The sequence below is a fragment of the Numenius arquata genome, chromosome 1 (genome assembly GCF_964106895.1).
Source record: "Numenius arquata chromosome 1, bNumArq3.hap1.1, whole genome shotgun sequence".
Lineage (NCBI taxonomy): Eukaryota > Metazoa > Chordata > Aves > Charadriiformes > Scolopacidae > Numenius > Numenius arquata.
The window spans coordinates 86328883-86351257 of NC_133576.1; the positions used below are offsets into that span (position 1 = coordinate 86328883).

At 35.0% G+C, this 22375-nt stretch overlaps 1 protein-coding gene across 1 annotated transcript in view; it reads right to left on the reverse strand.

Moving 5' to 3' along the window:
- The window catches only part of GPC5 (glypican 5), a 727404-nt gene that overhangs the window by 450457 nt on the left and 254572 nt on the right, over nt 1-22375 (reverse strand). The gene's annotated exons all lie outside the window — the stretch shown is intronic.

Below are 22375 nucleotides of genomic sequence, written 5' to 3' on the forward strand. Positions count from 1 at the left end.
TAGAGGATTCTATAATCAATGACAATTGAGGAAGACTGAGAACTGGTTGAACAGCCAGGCATCAAGGGTAGAGATCAGTAGCTCAAAGTCTAGTTGGAGGCCAGGAATTAGAGGTGTACCCCAGGGATCAATGCTGGATCCAATCCTGCTAAATATTTATTAATGATTTAGATGATGGGACAGTGTGGACCCTCATCAAGTTTGCTGATGAGACAAAGCTGCAAGTAGTGGCTGGTATACCAGAGGGTTTTGCTACCCTCCAGAGGGACACTGATAGGCTGGAGAGTCCTTGATAGGAATCTTATTCAGCAAAGATTTCTGAAGAAGTTCAGCAAAGGGAAGTGCGAAGTCCTGCATCTGGAGAGGAAAAACCCCTGGCATTAGTACAGGCTGGGGGCTGACCAGGTAAAAAGCAGTTTGGAAGAAAAGGACCTGGAGGTCCTGGTGGACACCAGCTTGAACATGAACCAGTGATGTGCCCCTGTGTCAAAGACTACCAAGAGTCTCCTGGGCTGCGTTAGGAGAAGTCTTTCCAGCAGGTAAAGGGAAGTAATCCTTCCCCTCTATTCAATACTGATGAGGTGACATCTGGAGTACTGGGTCCAGTTCTGGGAATCACAGTACAAAAGAGAGAAGGAACTACTGGAGAGAACCCAGCAACGGTCCTTTACCTTTATGTTAACAGTCACTGCTTTCTGAATTATACCATCCATACCAAAAGCCCCAACAGAAATTCAAACTGCAGAAAGACAAAATTCACAATCCAAAGAGATTTAATATGAAAAACAGTATCTCAGAACAGCAAACAAACCAAAGGAAGGGGAAAGAATTGTTAATATAAATCATTATGGAGTAAACACCACATACATTTAAACTAAATGATGGTACCTACAGAACTAAACTTAAATGAAAATATATGGCAAAAGAGATCAAAACTTTACAGACAGACAAGGAACCAAATTCCACAATAAGGAACCCATAATTTACAGTCTTCCAATTTGTGTTAAGAACACTGTCCTTCATTGCCTCTTATCACACACATTATGTTTTCTTACTGAATACAGTTTAATTCAAACTTCCATTAAAATCAGAAATTAAAGACAAACACAAAGTATGTTCTTAACAGTAGACAACTATGATAAAGAAGCAAGAAACTGCATGCTCTTTCATAAATATTGGGTTCATATTCACATTTTTAAAAATAAAAACAATAATTATATTAATTGAATTTTCTAACAATAACTGATGTGTTAAAGTGAAATAGCAAGTCAAATACTATATCTCAAGAAAAAAAAATATGATAAAGGTAGTGTGATTATATAGATCTATCAGAGTAATTTTTATTCCAACACAGGTAACAATATGTGCAAGATGATCAGCACTTATTAAAACAAACAATATTACAAAATAAATTTTTTTATTTCCCTTCTTTTATTTCAGATTTAGGGGTCTTCTTCAGAATATCCTGCAAAACTAGTCATTTTAAGCTATGCTAATTTTACAAACCAGTAGTTTGGAAGCACTCAGTGGCAAAGGGATTTCTGAATGAAGCTCATGCATTTTTTATAAACAAAAAAATTCACCAGCAGTTTGAAAAATCTTAAAAGACAAACACTTAAAATTATTTTAAGTAAGAATAGTTGACATTCATAAATGCTGATACTTGATGTTGTGTAAATCTATGTCTAAGGAATAATTGCTAATAAATCAAAAGAAAGATTACTACTAAATATTTTTTCAGTATAGTATTCATTATAATATTGGAATGAATTTCCAACAGTTGAGAAATTCATCATTCAAAACTATTACTTCAGAATTGCAGTTTCGATATTTTTTATGTAAAAGTAAATTCATAATTAGTAGTTATATAAGCTTTTGAAAAAATAGATTTATATTAAGCATAATTCATTGAAAAATAAAAGAATCATTGAATGCCATAGTAAATGGAAGTAGATACTGTAATTAATCCTTTTCATTTTTACTAAGCTTTATATTTAATAAGGGGAGAGAAAGACAAACCTTTGATTGAGCCTGATGTAAGTGCAAAAGACACAAGAGATAAATACTTAAACATCTTATTCAAAGCCTGTTTGCACTTTTTTTCCATCTCAAAACTGCTTAACCAAACAATTAAGTGTTGGAAAGTACCTTGGGAGTTTAAGACAATTTTTTTTACTTGGATGTTCATTTTATTTCTACAAAGAAAAAAGAAGGTTATTATTTTGAAGTCTTTAGACAGTATTCAGCTAGGAAAAAATTATATATTGGCTTACCAACACATGGCACAAAACCAGGATGATTTCCTTGTTTTTTCATTTTGCAAAGTCTCACATCACTTACAAGACTTTTACAAGAAATGTGCCCCAAATTTCACCACTCCTACAGACTAAAATGTTCATGGCCACCAGCACAGCAAAAGAAATTAAATGGCCATATAAAGCTTTTATGAGACATTTCTGATTGCAATTCTTTCCTATGAAAAGTTCACTGGAGGGAAAAGAAATTCCTTAAGGTTCAATTCTACCTTTTTTACTTATGTAATTGTGAAATTACATATAAAAATATCAATAGAGCAGAAAGTGTTTAAAATAAATCTACACACCTGTTCAAGAGATCAATTTTAATAAAAACTTTTTATATATTTTAGGGGTGTGTGTGAAGTTTGGGGAATAATCTGAGCCTTTAAGTTTTACTGAATTTGCTAATAGTAGGATTATTGATTCTGTCAAGGCAATAAACTCTGAGATAAAATCAGTTCATCAACGGCATCTCAAAAGCATTCAACAGAATGTGAAAGATGCTATTACAGTCATTTTTAAAGTAGTATTGATTTTTCTCTAAGTCCCAGCCATTATTATCTTCTTGGTTGCATGAAAAGCTCCTCAAAAATAACACCATCGTAATTTCCTGAGTTTCAAAAAAAAAAGAATATGAACTTTTTTTCATTGCTAATAGTGGAAAAGCAGATAAAAGATTTGTAATCTCTTATTTTCAGGAATTATAACCAACTTTAGAATAGAACAAAACAGTTTAATATTTATATATTTATTGGAAATATTTAAATATTTAAGTAAAAGAGAAATAACTGAAAATAAAATTTACACCACCATTTCTTCCTTGTAATAATATAAAATGTTAAAATTAAACGTAGAACCTGAAAAACAATTAGGAAATGTTGAAAGTAATTCTGTAGGGCAAATGGGTTCATCAAATAATCAGTTAATATGTTTACCCAGAGTTTCACCAATCACACTGATATATATCATTACATTAATAATAATAATATTCAAGCTTTTATAAAATAAGTTATAAAAATAAAAAGCTATAAGAAATAGCATATGGAATTTTTATACGGTTTGTAATTCTGAAAGAATATTTAAACTTGAAGTAGCTTTAAAACAGACAGTGAAGTTCCACCCTTCCCTGAATGTATATGTCATCTTATTTATATATTATATAGAAAATAACTGTGAAGAAGATGAACGCATGATAAGAATCTGTCTCTGAATCTATAGCTGTGCCAAAGATAATAAGCCTTCTATGAATTTAAGTTGCTGGGGAATACAGGTGGCTCAAATTCATCTTTTGATCAGTTACCAGACCCAGGTACTACCTTTCTCAGTTGCTTCCAGCTGATGTGCTTCAAACTCATAGAATTTCTTAATTCTAACTGGAAGGCTGTCCCTTATGCACAAGCTTACATTTCATACTTGTATTTTTAATCCTATTTCTCTTACTGAGGCCCTTAAATCACTTAGCTGTGTCTCTATATGATCTAACTTGTTTCTCATTGCCAAATCATACCATTTCTGAATTTGTAAAACACCATCTTTTTAAGCCAATATCATTTAATACTGACTGCAGTGCCAACCTTCCAGGAACTCTCCTAGTAATCTTCCTCCAGCCTAATAACTGCTCTTTAAACAAAGATGGCACAGATTTCTTTTTCTTTTTTTTTAAAGTTAATTTCTTAATGACAATCTCTATAATCCTTATCTTTTCAACTAAGGCAAACAACTCGTACAACATTTTAGTGACCATCTTACACCCAGAAATCATTCCATGATAATCCTTCAAGCAAAGATTCTACATGTTTTTTGCTTGGAATATTGACAAGATATTATGTTGCTCTGTCATGACAGGCTTTCTATAAAGTCATGTTGTCTCTTAGCACAATTTCTGTTTTCTCCTTTCCTCCCCATTTTTCCCTAAGTTGATCCATCTTTTATGTATAAAGAAGTCTGAAATGAGGCTTAATTTTTTTTTTATTTGATCTTGATTATCTACATTTTATTTCCATGACCTCATTCCCATAATTCACTCACCCTTATGTTCATTATTCAACATCACTTGTGCTAGTGGAAATGGATGTACCAAAGCTCAGTTCTCGCTAACTGTCTTTTATTAATCTTGCTGAAGGTTTTTGTTACTATTTGGTTTACTATTCTCTGCAAGTTTAAGTCAGCTTGACTTTTGGCAATTCCATGTAATCCCTGAACTTTCTACCAACAGTCTACAATCAGGTCCCTTATTTCCAATAGACTTTGCATTTTTATTTACCTATTTTGATTTGGATCCCCACTGCATTTTTTCATTTTTCCCTCTTGTTTCCTGACATTTAAATAAGAGACAGTTTCTACAATTCAGATACATTTTGTGTTCAAAATAATTAACTTCTCAGCAGAGTTGCTTCCATATCCCTAATTTTTTCAGTTCGCTTTTTGAAAAAGAAAAATGCTACCTACAGAGCTTTTGTGTATGAATGGCTTCTATCATTTTTGGCAGTATGTTAATTTAAAATGTCAAAAACCTTTGTAAGGTGATTAAAGCACTTCAGTAACATGGGAAATGACCACGTAATGTCACTGGCAGCAAAGCACACAGGACTATGGTTAGATTCCTTCTCGTAAAGAAGAGCCCATTTGTGTGACAACTTTTTAGGTGAATAGGGTTTAAACTGTACAAAAACCTTAGTGGAGTGACACATTTTCTCTTTGCTTATTCTTTTTCCATACTTAAAGTATTCTTTCTTGTAAACCAGATTACTTGTCCCACTCTAAATAAATAAATACTTTACTGGATTGCTATTTTAAACTTTCATTGTTATAAATATTATGATTTCTTTTTTTTTTAAACTCAGTCATTCTATCTATTTCATTTGCAACTTACAGAATCCCAAGCTCTTATAGAATGACTTTTGGGTTCATTCTTTCCCAGCTTTACAGTCACCTAGAACTGAGGTTTTATATTTTGTGGGCAAGCACTGTAACAACCAACGTATTAGCAAAAGTTATCTAATGTGATATCAATCCTGTTCTTCCTCTCCATTGTAATTAATTCACTGGAATCACAGGATGTAGTATGGAATATTATTATTTTTAAAAAACTGTTTTCTTATCTCAGCAGTCCTGAGTTAACTAGGGTCCCATACTGCGTAGAGATCAGAGCTGTGTAAAAGCAATCTCCTCCTGCCTATTTGTCCCTCCAAATCACCCCAAAACAGTTTACAAAAGACTCTGCAAACAAGAATAAGGAAAAAAGATGTCTGTCAGATGGGAATCATTAAGACTAGTATTTCTGCTAAGGCTTTGTGTCAAGAAAATATATTCTGAGTTAATTAAGTACTCTCAAATTACTCCCAGGAAATCAGTTCATCAGGGATTTTTAATGAAGTTTACATGTCTGAGGAGCTGCTAATAGGTTTTAAAAACCTACAGAACTTTAGTGGTCAATCTGTTCTTGAAAGATAACCACCTAAGGTCCACATGAACAGAAGAAAACAGAATTTGGTGTTGCCCACAATGAATGAGATTCTGTCTTTGACCACATATATCTAAGAAAGATATCTCTGTTTGGACTGTGGTCATTCTAGGATGCCAAAATAGAAAAGTGAGACATTCTAGAGTATGATTCACACCATCTCAAGTCTGAATTGCCTCTAGAGGTGCCTTTTTCCCTTTGTTACAGGGAAAGTATCAGCAGTCAATTGAAATGACTCACGATGGCTTGAGGCCAGGCTACAAGTTTCCTTTCAATATCAAAGTAATGATAGCTATTCATGCAATATTTTTCTTCTAGAAATACACATAATGCCAATATAGTTTTTTCCTATCCTGAAGGAACTTGCATATTTCACACTCTGAATAATGGAACTGTCATACAAGTTAGAAGGCAATAAAGGTAAGACTCAAAAATAATTATTGTAGCTCTTGAAACATTATTTTAAATACAATGGCAAACAAAAGAGAGAGGGAGACAGAGAGGAAGGGGAAAAGAGAAAGAAGTTGAGAAGCATTAAAAATAATGTTATAAAATTAAGCTTTTCACCAGAGCCACCCATTCCTGTAAAATATAGAATTATAGAGGTAAAGAACATAATCTCAGGTTCTACAGATGACATTCCATGTTGATCCACAATACCAGAATATCTTATAGACAATATCCTTGAAAGTAATCAAATGAGATTTTTAATTATAAATTATAGAAATAATATACAGTAATGAAAATAATTTCCTGTAATTTGTGGTGCTGGTCCCTATAAACAGACTTTTTTTTTAATCAGAAAAATTGTCTAAAACACTTTTTAAAGTATTACAAGACATATCCTCTAAATTTCACTACTGCAATCAGAATCCACAAAATCTACATACTCCCATGAATTCTCCTCTTAAAACAGGCTTCTTCCATATTCTCAGAACATTTTCAGGCTCATTTAGACAAAGGACAGCAAAATTAACTTATTTAGTAGCAACAACAGCAACTGAATAAGACTGGTTTTTTGGTATTACATGAATTGTCAGCAGTTAAAAATGCTAAAATATTTTCTGAAAATTTGTTGAGGGATTTTGTTATGAATAACGTCTAAGACCACTAAAGAGGAAAAAGAATATATTCCACTTGCTCCACGTTATTTATTTATTTATTTATTTATTATTTTACAGGCCTCTATGCCCAGAAACATTTTTTCTAGGTTCTTAAGAAACACTTCTTTCCCCTTAATTTTCCATTGCCCACAATTTCAAAGTTATATCTGAGCCAGGAGGGTGCTCTGTAGCTGTTGCCTACTGCTGGCATGAGAAAAACTGCATTTAATCCTACAAATTAGGATTAAAAAAAACCCAAGAAAAGGCTGTTTGTAGTAAGAAGGAATGAAGAGTAATGGGATTTACTGATGATGAGAACCTGGTGACAACTGGAGTGCAGGGGATGAGGAACAGCATTTCCAGGAAAAGATGAAGAGGCACCACTGGGAGTAATACTATCAGTTCTCACATTAGGCTAAGGAAAAGCTTAAGGTAGAAAATTTTATATTGTGCATAAGGAGACAGGTAAGTATTCAAGGGACCTAGAGAGTATGGTTAAAGGTCTGACATGCAGGTTAGACAGTTCAGAAGAATTTGAATCTGAATTGAGTAAACAGGCAAATTGGCGGAACACAAAGGACAAATAATTAAGCCATGAACAAACTGAAAAGATTCATAACTCACAGCAGATGAAAGAAAACTGAAAGTCAGAATTTCAAAAGCACTAGAAAATATCCTGACAGCACATTGTGTGAATTTCATACACAACACTAACGAAGTCTCAGCATCAAATAAAATATCCCAATGGAGAACAATAATAGCTTTCTTGTGAATATTACTTAAAAAAAAAAAAAACAGAAAAAGAATACAACTATTTGGGATCTTTCCCACAAAAATCATAGAAAGCTTTTTTTTCACATGGCCTTCAACTGAATATTCTGGAATGTTCGAGGAAATACAGGGTACTGCTATTTGAAAATAATAACCAAAACACACAAAAGAGGTAATTATACTGACATGTAATTCATTATAAGATGGGGCTAAATATGCCAATTCATCAAAATTAAAAATCTTCAATTATGTCTTTTTAAAACTGAATATGGAATAAAAAATCAAAAGAATGGCTGGGGGGAGGGGGAGTTTTTAAGAGAAACTATTATACAAACCTCAAATAAAAGATAAAATAGAATTTAAATATCCATAGCTTCTTATTTGTTCATATTTTCCAATTATTAATATTTTCACGTTTTTTTCAAGAAAAATGTTAAATAGATTTTTGTTTCTGTTCAGTCATTTATTTCTAGAGGGGTTTATTCCTTCATGTTGAAAAGCAATATTAGGGAAAATTAGAAACTGAATGAAAAAGGAAACAGAAGGCAGCAGTGAAAAGTAGATGACATTAAAACAACTTTTTCAAATAAAACTGTCATTTAAAACCAATATTTTTTCTCTTATTAAAACATCCAAATAAAAGCTTTCTCAGAATTCCCTAAAGCTGTCATTTTTATTATTTGTTAGGTTTTCATACACCATCATTTCTTGATAAAACTTCTGTCCCCCAAATGCTTCTAACTAAAGAGATGCCTTCCTATATAGGAATATACAAATATTTGCACTGATGTGTATTAAAATAATTCTCTGACAAGTATTTTGAGGTGACCTCTTCACATGTATGCCCTCAGGATACATCAGGCAAACTGACTATTATGTTTGGTTTAGTTTTACTTAATTCTTGACACCAAAAATACAAATGTCTGTCTGTAACTCCTGCAGAGTTTAACTACAGTCATCCAAGAGATGATCCAGGTGACCAGGTCTTCCATTTCCTTCCAGAGAGTGTCTGCATTTTCCCTAGTCTTCCTTTTATCACTGATGTACCTGTAGAAGCTTTTCTTACTGCCCTTGATCTGCTCTGGCCAGATGTAACTCTACCTGGGCTTTAGCTTTCCTAACCTGATCCCTTGCTGCTCAGACAATTTCTCTGTATTCCTCCTAGGCTACCTGTCCTGGGTTCCACCCTCTGTAGGTTTCCTTTTTCTATTTGAGTTTGCCCATGAGCTCCTTGTTCATCCATGCAGGCTTCCAGGCATTTTTGCCTGACTTCCTCTTTGTTGGGGTGCATCGCTCCTGAGTTTGGAGAAGGGGATCCTTGAATATTAACCAGCTTTCTTGGGGCTTTCTGCCCTTCAGGGCTTTATCCCACAGTACTCTGCCAAGTAGACGTCTCAAGAGGCCAAAGTCTGCTCTCCTGAAGTCCAGGATAGTGAACTTGCTGTGGGCCCTCCTTGTTGCCCTAAGGATCTTGAACTCCATCATTTCATGGTCACTGCAGGCAAGGCTGCCCTTGAGCTTCACTTTCCCCACCAGCCCCTCCTTGCTCATGAGATCAAGGTCCAGCATAGCAGCTCTCCTTGTTGGTTCTGTCACTTGGAGAAGGAAGTTATTACGAACACATTCCAGGAACCTCCTGGATTGCTTATGCCCTGCTATGTTGTCCCTCCAACATTATAAAAGTATGTTTTGAAAACTATCCAAATGGAGATGTCCGCACTTCACCAGCTAAATCCTATCTTTACACTCTGATCTTAGCAACTTCCCCAAACAAGACTTCCTTAAAAGGGACGAAGGAGAATCAAACATAATGGGTGTTTTCTTGAAGAACCTGATCAGAATGCCAGTATAAGAAATATGAGCAATAGCAAATGCACTCATAATATTATATGTAGTAACTAAGTGATCCTTGGCAATCAAGGCTTTCACAAGTGATTTTTTTTCAGTATTCCAGTGATATCTAGATAAACAATGCTAATTTTTTTGCAGTATTAACTGGAATTAAAATATCATGACGGGACATTCTTAGTATTTTTCCAATTAGAGCCTGTAGCTATTGAACTTCTAATAGGAGATGCTTAATATTGACTTGAACACCATAAATTCTTTCTGATCTTAGTCTTTTTGACTAAATACATGGAATTCTGTGCATGAACAAAAAAGTGGACTGTCTCCAAAAGGATCTTAAGTACTTTGTAGTTCATATTCTGGCTTATCTGGTAGTCCTTTTACAATGCTCAGTAAGTACATATTCTTTACTGCAAATATATCAAGGATTTCAGGAGACATTGACTGCTCATTTGACTCCTAGCTGTAGTGGCCCATTTCCTAATAGTAACAGTTGAGAAAATAAATATTCCTGAAATTCCCAGGTTCCCAATGTTCAGGTTCCCAATGTCTGCATAGCCCTTCACCAGCCTTGCACAGTGTAAGCCATATGTCTTCCTGATCACAGGCTTTATGTCTCCTTGACCATAACAGAGTTAAAAACATTAAAAGGACTGTCAAGGAAAGCAGAACATTTTAAATAAAGAGGGTACATGACAGCTAGCTTTTCAGATTGATCCTTCTCTGATAAGTTGCCAGAAATTTAAAGGCAGGAAAAGAACCTACCTTCTTACTTGCGTGAAGTGCTCAAGCACTTCCAGAGTCCAGGAACTGGGCATACAGATTTCAGCAAAAACGTACTCTCTCTTTAAACTCAGAGGCTAGTCACATAAAGAGAAGTCAATTGAATCAATCAGACACAGAAGTACATTAAGCCATTCATGCCTTTAGGCAGACCTCCAGCAAGAGTGAGTAGAGTTCCCAATGAACTGCATTTAGTATCCATCATTGCTGGAGAGGAACGAGTATTATTGGCACATGTAGATTTAAAAAAAAAAAAAAGGCTCTGGAGACAACATTACAATATTTAAGCTGTTTGGAAGAAATCTGAAGACCAAGCTCTCCACAGTAGCATTTACTGACATATTTTCAGTATCACACAAAGGGCTAAAAATAGAAGTATAGAGGCAAAGCTTTAATCTACAATTGAAGAAAGAGAGCAAGTCAAGAACATTCACATTAATCAAGAACAGGATGTATTTCAGAAATTAAGGGAGCTGTTACAGGAGACACTAACTGCAGCTGAACTGTAAGGGAACCAGATGGCTAGCACTTCAAACAAGGCTTCAAAAAGCTTGTGAAGGAGTTCTTAAACGGAAGAATGAGGAAAAGCTGACAGCTACAACAAAGTATGTACTAGATACAAAATGTTGGACTGTGGCACAGAAGTGCAGAGGTTTAGAGAAGGACCTCTAGCAAAGGATAACATAGAGGATAGCAGCAGTCAAATGGAATGTAGAGAACAGACAGAATAGATTAAATTATTATAATAAATAAAAGCACTTCCTGAAGTGTTTCCATGACACTATTGGATGTCATACTCTAGGGTTATGAAGATATCTAACTGTTTAAAGTCAGTATGAGACTCACATGGAAAGCAGATTGTTACATCTCTGCATATTACAAGGGTTGTAAATCAAGGGATGAAGAAATAAAGTAACGATGGCTAGTGTTATGAACAGTAGCCTTACTGCAGTAAAGGTCTGATATAGAAGTTCTCATATTCTCTCTAAAAAGTAGAGTTGTTTTATTTATTGACATATTGTGCTGCAATTTTTTGTGTGCAAAGATCTTTGTGCTTTGACACTAAAGCTCAAACAGAACAAATTTAGCACAGACCTGAGTAAACAGTTCTGTCAAAAGGCAGAGTCAGGACAAAGCAGTAACGTTAAGAAAGAAATTAGAGTTTAAAGTAACAGAATAAGAACTTTGTAACCTCTTTCAACCTTATCACTGTGACTTTATCATAGTCGTTCATTATTTGCATTTCCACTGCAACCAAGGCAAACTTTATTTGCGCTATCACTGCAACTGAGGCAAAAGTTTTCACAGAGGCTTTTATATGGTAATCAGATGTCAAGTAACACTAGATATGGATAATGATTACTTTTAATGATTTTGCTCAATTGAAGTGACAAGCAAGTTACAAGAAGAGAAGCTTCTAATAAAAACATTATCATCCATGAAAAACCTACCGTGTATATTTTATGTCTAAGAAATTATAGATAACAGGGGTGGTTTTGGGCTCTCTGTACAAGTATTTTACAGATCCAGTTCATTATTTGTTGTTTGAGGTTTTTTTTTTCTCCTACAGCTGTTTATGTCAGTGCAGTGTGGTAGTCTATAGATCAAGCTGAACTAGTCCCTGAGACAAAAAAAGCCCAGGGAAAAGAGGAAGCAGAGGTGCCTCATCAATGTCCCGCTATCAGAATAGCACTCCCTACAATTATCACCAGCTCCAGGGTAGGAAAGAGAAAGAGGCATCTTCATTTTCTCTACAAAGTATGACCGACAAGGATGGAGATAATTAACTTTGCAAATAACTTAGCGTGTGTCCTTGACAGCAGAATGTCTAGATCTTCCACCACACTTTCATCTGTCTGCTTTTAAAGATGAGGCCCATCAAAAACAGACAAGGGTTAAGAAGGGCAAAAGACAGGAAAATGTATGAGCATTAAGGAACTGGCAAGTATGCTGGTTTTAAGCCAACAAATAAGATAACCTTACTTTTAGGATGTAAGGTCTTGGAAAGTCTTTTAAAGAAATGGATGCATTAAAGTAAGTTTAAATGGGACTGCACCATCTGTTTCATAAAATATATCAAGATTGGTTTGGTTACAAAGACAAAATTTGAAAAATATTTTTCAAAAGTAGTGACTAACCTGCCTTGCAAAGAGATGCACAAATGTCCATTCATTCATATTACTATCAAAGTTATAATTTGTTATTCATGTAATGAATCTTGACAAGTTTTCTTCTATGAATGAATTTTTTTAATGATGTGCTTATTTTAGAATGAATTTAGAATCAGCATATTTATCAGGCTTTTTTTGTTGTTTTGTTCAGGTTTTTTTTTAAATATATTAGAAAATTAAAGTTAAATACAGAGCAATGTAATATTTCTTTTTCTGGAGAGAACCTAGCACATTTAACAAACCTAACCAAAAATCTAAGAAATAACCATAATCTGCCAGGACATATTTGCATTTGCTTGTATTATCTCTTGGAAAAAAAAAAAACCAACCAAATTAAAATTAAAAATTGCATAGCACAGTTTGTTTCTCACACTTTCTTTAATCCACTGAACAGTTTTGCTGAGGCTTCATGCATATTATATACTTCTCCTTTGGTTCTGATTCTTCAGCCACTGGCTGGCTGACTCCCTCGAGACAACACCAGGGCTTTGCTGAGCAAAATTTGTGCCCTAAAAATATATGGTACAGTTTCGAATCTGGTTTATGCTATCCACAGATTTCACATGCACATTACAGGAGTGAAAAGCAGTTTAATGCACCATACTATGTTGCTGTTTTCTACAATTTCCTACACTTACAGAGAGTGAAAGGCTAGGCAGATGAGTTCTTTAGGCAACAAACAACCCTCACAGATTTCTGTTTATAAGATTTCAGAGCAACAGATTGTTTTCCAGACTGATATTTCTTGTGCCTGCAGAATGCACTGCTTATTGTACAGACTGACAAGGACAACAAATTATGATGATGTCGGCAGCAAATGACTTGCTCTGTATTGCTGTACCCAGGCCACTGACTCGGAGGATATCCCAGGACTGAGACTCAAATCCTGTCTCAAATAGGAAACATTCAGTAGGCTCCAAAAGGATCTATCACTTTTCAGGCCAGGAAGTCTGTGGACATCAACTTTTTTCTCTCAGCAGTTAACTGCATACCACTGAAATACTGCTGCATTTCCTTTCTGCAGTGTTTTGTGCTGCTGTGGTACCTGTTTTGTTTTAGACATCATAGTTTTGCACATATTCTAAGAGTATTACACATTCTAAGTGAGTATTGCACATATTCTAAGAAATGGTCTTGGGATCACTAATGGCAAAGCCTGTTTCCTTAATGCTTTATGTTTTGCAGTTGATAACAACCTGTTTTCACGGCCATAGCATTTAATATTAAGTTTGAGCTCACATAGTATCATCCTAAAATCATAGAATAGCCTGGGTTGGAAGGGACCTCCAAAGGTCACCTAGTAAATCCCCCAAACCCCCAATAGTGCTTTCCGCAGCTGTGACACTTGGACTGACAAGAGGCAATGTTTTTCCCTTTTATCAACACTAGCAGAAATGTGATTATCTTTGAACTGATCTCTGCTGCTGTAGAGAATCCACCCCCAGTAAACTAATTCAGGGAATGTGCTGATCAGCCAGCACTAACATACAGATGTACACACAGTAGAGTTATCGTGCGTATTCCCTTAATATATCATCTTAGAGGAACTGCTCACTAAGTAATTTCCATAGTACTGGTGAAACTTTATGTCACTCTACATGCCACTTAGATCTTAATGGTACCTACTGCAATTCCAGTTACTATTCCACTCTTTTCTTTTTTTCTTTTTAATGAATTTGCGTGCATACAAAGTATTTTGTTAATGTTTTTATGATATTGACAGACTATATCTGTCACTAATTAATACTAACAGGAACAGTAAGCTGCTTCTTAAATTTTTGTTGGTACCATCCATCCTGATGTGCTATTTAGCTGCTGAGCCTCTACTCAGAAGAGATTATCAATGAAGCTAACTAAGGGATTGTTTTGTGATATGTATCAGATTTCATAAATTAAAACCACTGATTTGATTTCACTTCCGATGAGAGTATTGATTTCTTGCTTTACTTAAATCTTTTAAAGTCTCATTTTATATCAAAGTCTACATTTCTCTTCCCTTTTAACCAAATGTGTTGTTGCAAGTGTGCTAGTTTGGGAATATTCCTCTACCTTTTATTAATGTAACAGAATCATAGAATCAGAGACTGTCTCAAGTTGGAAGGGACCCATAAGGATCATCGAGTCGAAATCCCTGCTCCTCACAGGACTACCTAAAACTAAACCATATGACTAAGAGCATCGTCCAGATGCTCCTCAAACTCTGACAGGCTTGGTGCCATGACTGCTTCCCCAGGGAGCTTGTTCCAGTGACCTTGATGAGCTTTTTAATCTTATTTTCTCCCCCTGTTCTGTTGAGGAAGGGGAGTAAGAGAGCAGCTTGGTGGGCATCTGGCAGCCAGCCAGGGTCAACCCTCCACAAATGGTATTTGCTTGGATGCAAATAACAGCTTCAATTAATGCAGCTTCCTCCAGAATCACTACTGTTAAAGTAATTTACAGTGCAAATCTGGAAAAAACAGTTCAAATGGAAAGACTGATTGAATTCTTAAACTCTCTGCGTAAGATTAAGCGAACATTTTTAATAGGTTAAGCTTATTCAAAGCTGCATATAAAATATTTGCAAAACAAACTAGCTTAAAATATTTCAGAAGACATTTAGAATAAAATATTTTATAGCAAACTGCAACCCACTGCAAAATACATTTTGTATAGAAACTGAGTAAACAGTAGTTCTACTGCTGTACAAGAACAGCACAAGGCAGTATGACTACAATTTGATACCCAAACAGGTATTCACCTTTCACAGTCTGGACGTGTATGTATTCCAGTGTAGTTAGCAGATTGTAGCTAAATGAGCTAGGGCAATCTATCCTCTGTCATACATTACGCATCCATCTTACAACTATTCTCTGATGAAATTATAGAAGAAAGCAAAAATGTCCAGCCTTCACAGACTGATCTCCTATGCTTCTGTGGAGCCCACCGAAGTTAATGAGAGGTTGAGCAATACCATTGTGACTACTGCATTGGGGCCCTGAAGCCCTCTTGAACTCTCTAGTCATCATATCTATCTCTATATTGCTGTATATATATTCCCTTCCTTTTCAAAGTTAGGATTTGGAATAAAGGGCATTAGAAGCTCCTTTTCACTTTCAGAACTTATACTACTTCCATGAGGCAGGGGGAAAAAATTGCTTGTTTTCCTTGAGTTCTATAGCCAAAATAATGGGAAGTTTGAAAGAAAGTATTAAAAAATAAAATAAAAAAACAATTTTTAAGAGAGTCAAGTAGCATAAACAATAAATTATAAATAGGACAAAATAATTTCCTTTCTACAGTTTTGCAAATAGTAAAATAGATCAGATTTTCTAAAGTAAGCATCACAAAATCTGTGCCCTGGATCATATTGTTTGTCATACCTATAACTCTTCAAAAATCTCAAAACTCTCCTTCACTTAATATTCTATGTAAAAACGAGAAGATAGAACAATGTTCCTGTTTTGCTAAGAAACCCTAACACACGCGGTTTTTACCAGCTATAACAGCAAGCAATTTAGGTGCAAAACAGGCTTTTGTAGGGAGCATCTGCACCGTAATGAATACTCCAGTTAGTGTCACTATCCACCTAAGTATCTAGAAATGGCTGTCTTGTTTTCTGTGCCACTGTTGTCTGCACTAAATAGATAAGAAATGATAGTATCTCTCTGTTGCATCAATGTGTGTGTTTTCTCACTGTGTACTGTGCAGTGTTTTATAAGCAATGGAAGAAGAAAAGATAGCAAAAATACAAATGTTAGGGATTTAAATTTTTTCTTTAAATAGCTCATCATTTAGAATTTTACACGAATTTGAACCTTAAACTTAGTTCCAGAAAGCTCTCTACAATGTACACTCTTTTCCTTTTGTTATTCACATTAAGAGAAATCAAAAGCTTTTCATTGAAGCACAAATCCTATTCAAAAAGATACTACACAAAAATGAGGATCATTTGTGCTAAATGAATGGGACTCTGATTAGCCTTTAATAACTTTGGTAAGCTAGTTAGTGAAAAACAAAACAAACCAAGAAAAAGATTATTGGGTTTTTATTTAAATTACAGACAGAAAGGACTATGTGGCTGATGACCTGTTCTTCTAAATTTACCCCCCTCAGCATCCCAGCACTGGGAAATGTCGTCTCAACTTCATGTCCTCCTGATCACTTTTTCCTTCTCTGCCTTCCACCTGTAAACCATACATAGGATTGAGTTTGCACATAAGTTTCCAGGACGTATGGTCATCTCAGAATGTTCATATAGCTTTCAGTGTTTTGACTTACAAATATAGAAAGACTGCCTTTGTGAGCAACAAAAAAGGCATATGCCTTCATTGTCAACACAGAACTGTGAAGAAAACCTTTCCACTCTCAAGAGATACAAAAGCATCAGCGATACTGCACTCTAATGAGTATTTTTGAGGTTGGAAGTCAAAGTGCATTTTAAAAAGATGAGGCTCAAAATCAGAAAATAATTTCCCCTCTCATTTCTAGCTGTTTAATTCCTTTATAAAAATTATGTCAATATCTTACATGCAAAGGTAATACTCAAGTATTTAACATATTTTCAGGAGTAGCTAGCAGTCAGAGGTAGCCCAAGACAAATACAGTGTGATAAGCCAGCTCTCCATAGATGTGTCAAAAATGAAATATGAAACAAATATGAAATAGGCTTCTCTGGTAAGTAGGAATATCCTAATATGACACGTCACTCTAATGCTTTGCTATCGTGCCTTGCCAAAGATGGACTTTGTCCGTGGCACTGATTTCAAAAAGACTGTAACATTGTATTAACTCCAGAAATAAAAATATTTAAAAAAGGAGCCAGAACATCAAATATGAAAGGGAGAGCCAACAAATCACTGGGAAAAACAATAACATAATCAAGATACTGGGCTATTCTGTACCTGCAGGATTGTTCTAACTTTGGAAGAAACTAGAAAGTGAAGAATGCAGTAAAAACGAAATCTAAAACAAAATTAACATTTAGATATGGATTTGTAATAGGAAAAACAAAACAAAGCCACAACAAGCAGTCTTTCCTTTTGCAACAAAAATAATAAATAGGCAGTTTAGGAGCAAACACAGCTGAAAGCAATTCTAACCAATGAATGTTGAATGACTGTTGCACAAAGTGCACTGAAATTTTGCTTCCCAATTACCAGTATGGGGTACCTGTTATTGAACAGTGCAAAGTGCAGGATACAATATGTCAAAAAAAAAAAAAAAATAAAGAAGAGAAAGGAAGAAAAAATGTTTTGAAAGTGGGTCTCCAAGAGAGTGTTACTGAAAAGTATATCAAACTAAGGCCATAAGTATCTGAGACTGTTAAATGCTGTACTCTTGAGAATTCACACATTCCATGAGACAAAATTGCATTTCAGTCATCAACAGAGTCATCAGAATGTATAAATCATTAGATTTATACAGCAGTCAGAACTATTCTAAGAGGCAGAGGGATTTTAACTATTAAATCATTATCATAACACTAAAGAAGGCACAAACGATATCAGTGATCAAAGGGAAGCACAACTGCAAGTGCGACATCTTGCATATGAATAATTTAAAAACATGGTTCTTTGTATGTGCAGATGAGAACTCAAGTAATGTATTTCATCACCATTTCCAATATGTGCTTGAACAGTTCTTACAAAAACACGTATTATTTTTGCCCCTGCTGTGGTACATTGACAAAAGCTTTAAAAACACAGCTGAAAAATTTAGTTGTTAGTATGACAATTCAGTGTCAAACCAAAATCTCACCTCACTATTTTTGTGGCCAAGCAAATGGGTAAATCATGGCACGGTGAAACACAGTGCTTACCTCACCATAATAATGACCAGTAGTAAATGAAAAATTAGATTGTCACCTGCATTTAATGTCTTATGAAGTAGTGGTCTCTATTCACTTAAAGGATATAGGTGTCACTTCCATTAGTGACAGTTTTCGGCTCTTTGTGGAGAAAATAAATGTTATTCCATGTATATCAGCTAACAGTCCAGTGGTATAGCAGTAAAAGATGGGACTCCTTGCAAATAAATTCAGGCACATCTTTTGCTGCACCTAGAAATAGGAATTCATTTATCCTAATAGAAGCATTTGAATTTCCATTATAGCCAATAGAGTGGCAGGTGCCTCTGGAGATCTCCAGATGGAGATTTGGTCTGTCTGATAGGAGTATTTTCTACTATGGCAGGATTTCCTAAAATTAGGAAGTCTTTATTCCACCTGTACATAAGAGCTCCAAGTAACATCTATTATTTTCAAAAGCAGTATCTTTTTTGAAAGAAGAAATACCTTGAAATGACCAAGATCCAGTCGCCTGTAACCACAGCACCAAAATATCATACTTACTTCATAACCTCAGTATTTGCACTTGCAGTAAAGACAAATGAATCACGTTTTTAAATTATAGGGGAAGAAAGAAAAATAATTACCATTATTATTGCTGCCATATGCAACTGACTTTGCCTGTCATGATTGCTTATTAAAGTAATAGTTGCAGATTGCACTACATAAGAGACTATGTACTGAATCCATTATTTGCCTACCGTGAAGATAAATGAATGAAGAAGAGCCCATCATTTAAAACTCTCCAAAACACCGGTATGTACAAGTAACAATTTTTACAAAAGATGACTTTGTCAAGCCATTTGCAGCACTGAGTGGTTCAGCAGAGTTCATGCTATTTCCCCTAATTGCACTTTGTTGCTGTGAATATGAACCTGTGGAGTCCAGAGCACAGATTACAGCAGTCAGGGTCCAATGGAATCAAAAAGTTATTGATTTTTGGTTAATCCACTATTTACACAAAAAGAAGGAGGATTACTGTGAGCCTCTCACAAAGGAGAAGTGCCCAGAAACCACAGGCTGCTGGGAAGAGATACTCTCACTTATGCAACAAGTTTGGTTTCAGTGTTTTAAATTTTTTAATAGAATAGAACCTAGAAAACAGAGTATGTTTAAGCATTGTATGCTTACATATTTTAAAGGCAATTGTTTGCTTGGGATTTTTATGCACTTCAATATCTACCTTGCAAGAAAAGAGGAGATACTAGGAGACATCTGATCTTTTCAGCATGCAAGGCAGAATGGTCTTTGATCTGTTTCCTTATGTACACATTAAAGATAAGCAGGAAGGGAACCTTTAAGATATCTGTTCTTCTTTTGCTATTTGATAATATTTAGAGTCATTTATATAATTGATATTTAAAGTCTGATTTTCTGAAAGCTTACTGAGCCCTCCCTTAAATAGGCTCTTTACATCTCTTTACATCTCAGAGTATTCACTTTCTTCTTGCCCTTATTCTCAGATTCTTGAAAGTGGGAAGGGAAATTTAGTGTGATTTCTGAGAAAAAGGCTCATCTGCTTTGATGACAAAGAGGAAAGAAGGTTTCAGAAAACAATGAAGCTTTCTGGCAGAGTTTTTCTACCCTGGTTTTACTAGAGATAATTATCTTTTCTAGTCTGGAAGGACAAAATTTAAACAGTATATATTTCTCAATCTGACTTAAATTATGTATTCTAAATGCAAATTCTATACTTTAATTATATATATTTATTTATTTATTTTTAATTTTTTTATGAGCTCCCCAAATGTTTGTATGTATCTTCACAAGTTCCTGGTGTCTGAACTGTACCTAAGATCTCTGAAATTAAAACAGTCATTTCCAAGAAATTAAAAACCAACCAATCAAAAAACATTATCCTAAGTACTTGAGCTCAGCTCAGATACCAGCAAAAGCAAAAGGCTTCATTTTCAAGTAGACTTTAAGTTTGTTTATGGTTTGATGATCATGTGGTCCAACATAACCTTTGAAAAAGCAGAGAGTAGCATTATAAGAAGATCCAGTGTATATGCTAAATATTTCTCCTTAGAAAATGATAGATTTCTAGTTTTTGTGTTCAAACTAACAACCTCTTGGGAAGGGCTCAGAAGCATGACATGAAGGGTGAAATCCTTCAGATCAGACACCTAACCACAGGTGTCTACAATGTAGATGCCAACATGTGAGCAATGTACCCAAATTCCTTGTATATTGTGCAAGACTAAAGAACGGCTGTTCTTCTTATCCTGAAGGACATATTTACATATGGACAAATGAACAGCTCTCTAAGGTCCATGACTAAATCTACATATAAGGGAAGCTTAAACACCTAAACGCAGACATCTGATTAGAGAACTGAATTCCACCCCTGTTGCAGACAAATGCGACAGGTTACCACTGATTAAATTACATTTCAGTGCATTTCACCATTTTCACTGTGACAAGTACCAAAAGCAAAGCTTCTGATTCTTTGCCATGTATTGTTATTTACAAAGCAGTAGAGACTATTCAGTCCTGAAGGTCATGGTACTGTGACAGGCTGTACAAGCAAAAAAAAACCAAGCTATGCTTACCATTGATACACAGACCTCTGAATGTGGTTGAGCAGGAAAGACCATATCCTATCATGACATCATGCGACAGAAAGAAATTCTACTTCAATATCTTGTATCTTGAAATTTTTAAAAGCTGATGTGAAAAGTCATGTAAACCTGAATTACCACTCATTTCCTTAGAAAGCAAATGGCTACATAGAAAACACAACTAAATAACAAAAATTTACTTGTTTAGCAAGCAAGGTTACAGCAACATGAAATTTATATAAAAACAATATATAGTTGCCTACACAAATAGTAAGTTATATATCATCCTGCCAATCTCTGTCACCTTAAAGCTAAATTAAAGTATATACATTTTTACAGATTTCAGGAGTTATTATTTCTGAAAAGCAGGACGAGTACATGTTGGGGTTTTTTTTCTACTAAATAAGCTAATTAAATTTTTACTGTGTAGTAATACTGCTTGGATAGAGTGCTGGACTTAAATATGACTCCGTCTATCTCTGAGGCAGCACTGCAATCCATTAAGCTCCTCTTATTTAATCTGTCCATCATAAGCTTAATATGTGATTCATCCTTTTCATATCACAAAGGAAAAAAAGGCAATCTTTTGTATTTGAATCTCTAATTTACGCTCCCCATCCCAAGCAGTAAATGGTAGGGAAGAAAGCTTTTCCTGCAGTTTCTTTAGCCCTTTTATCTGAGAAAAAGCAGTTATATGTCGGGTCTCTAAGGAATTTGATGCTCTCTTTTTCCCCTGACCCTATTTCCATACTCAGAGCTGCAAGAAAGGAAACTATTCCATAGAAAGATAACATATTCGGAGGTCAGTAAGACTTGCAGTATGTAAATTATATGTCCTTCTCCCCAAGACCCACTCTAGACTTGTGGTACAAGGACAAATAAGCTCTCAAAATAAATACCTTATAATGGAATTCTTCTATTCCCCTCTTTTAAATCCTCATTCAAGGAGGAAACAACACAACTCCTAGTCTCTAGAGGAAAACAACACAATAAACTATAGATTGCAGATTTAATATCAAGAAGGAGGGCACTCCTGATAGATGAAAGACCTGAGTCTTACCCAGTAAGATGTGCAATGTTTTTCATTTGCACAGTAATTTGTAGTTCTTAATTAAGTCATACCATCTCTTTGGAGGGAAAATTGCATTCATTTTCTCACCATTGTTGTCACCATTTTTATAAAGAAAGAGACAAAAGCATGCTGAAGCTGGAGGGCTACAAAAGATATTTCTTTTAAGGAGGAAGGAATAATGATTGCCTTTGAGCTTCAATCTGGATGCCACTTCTCCCAGAAAACAACCCTACTGATGGAAAAGAATTTTTTCTGTTTGTTTTTTTCCTATTTCACCACTCTTTCCTTTGTTGTCCGAGAAGAGTTATTTTTCACAAATAGAAAAATAAGAATCGAGAGAATTTATCATGAAGCTACCAGTAATGTTACAACAGCTTGCTTATTTTAACTCCAGAAACCATTTGGGAAACTGTATTAAAGAGCTGCCAAGAATATGGAAAAACAAATTTAAAGCAAGTCCTTAGATGAAACTAAATGCAAAA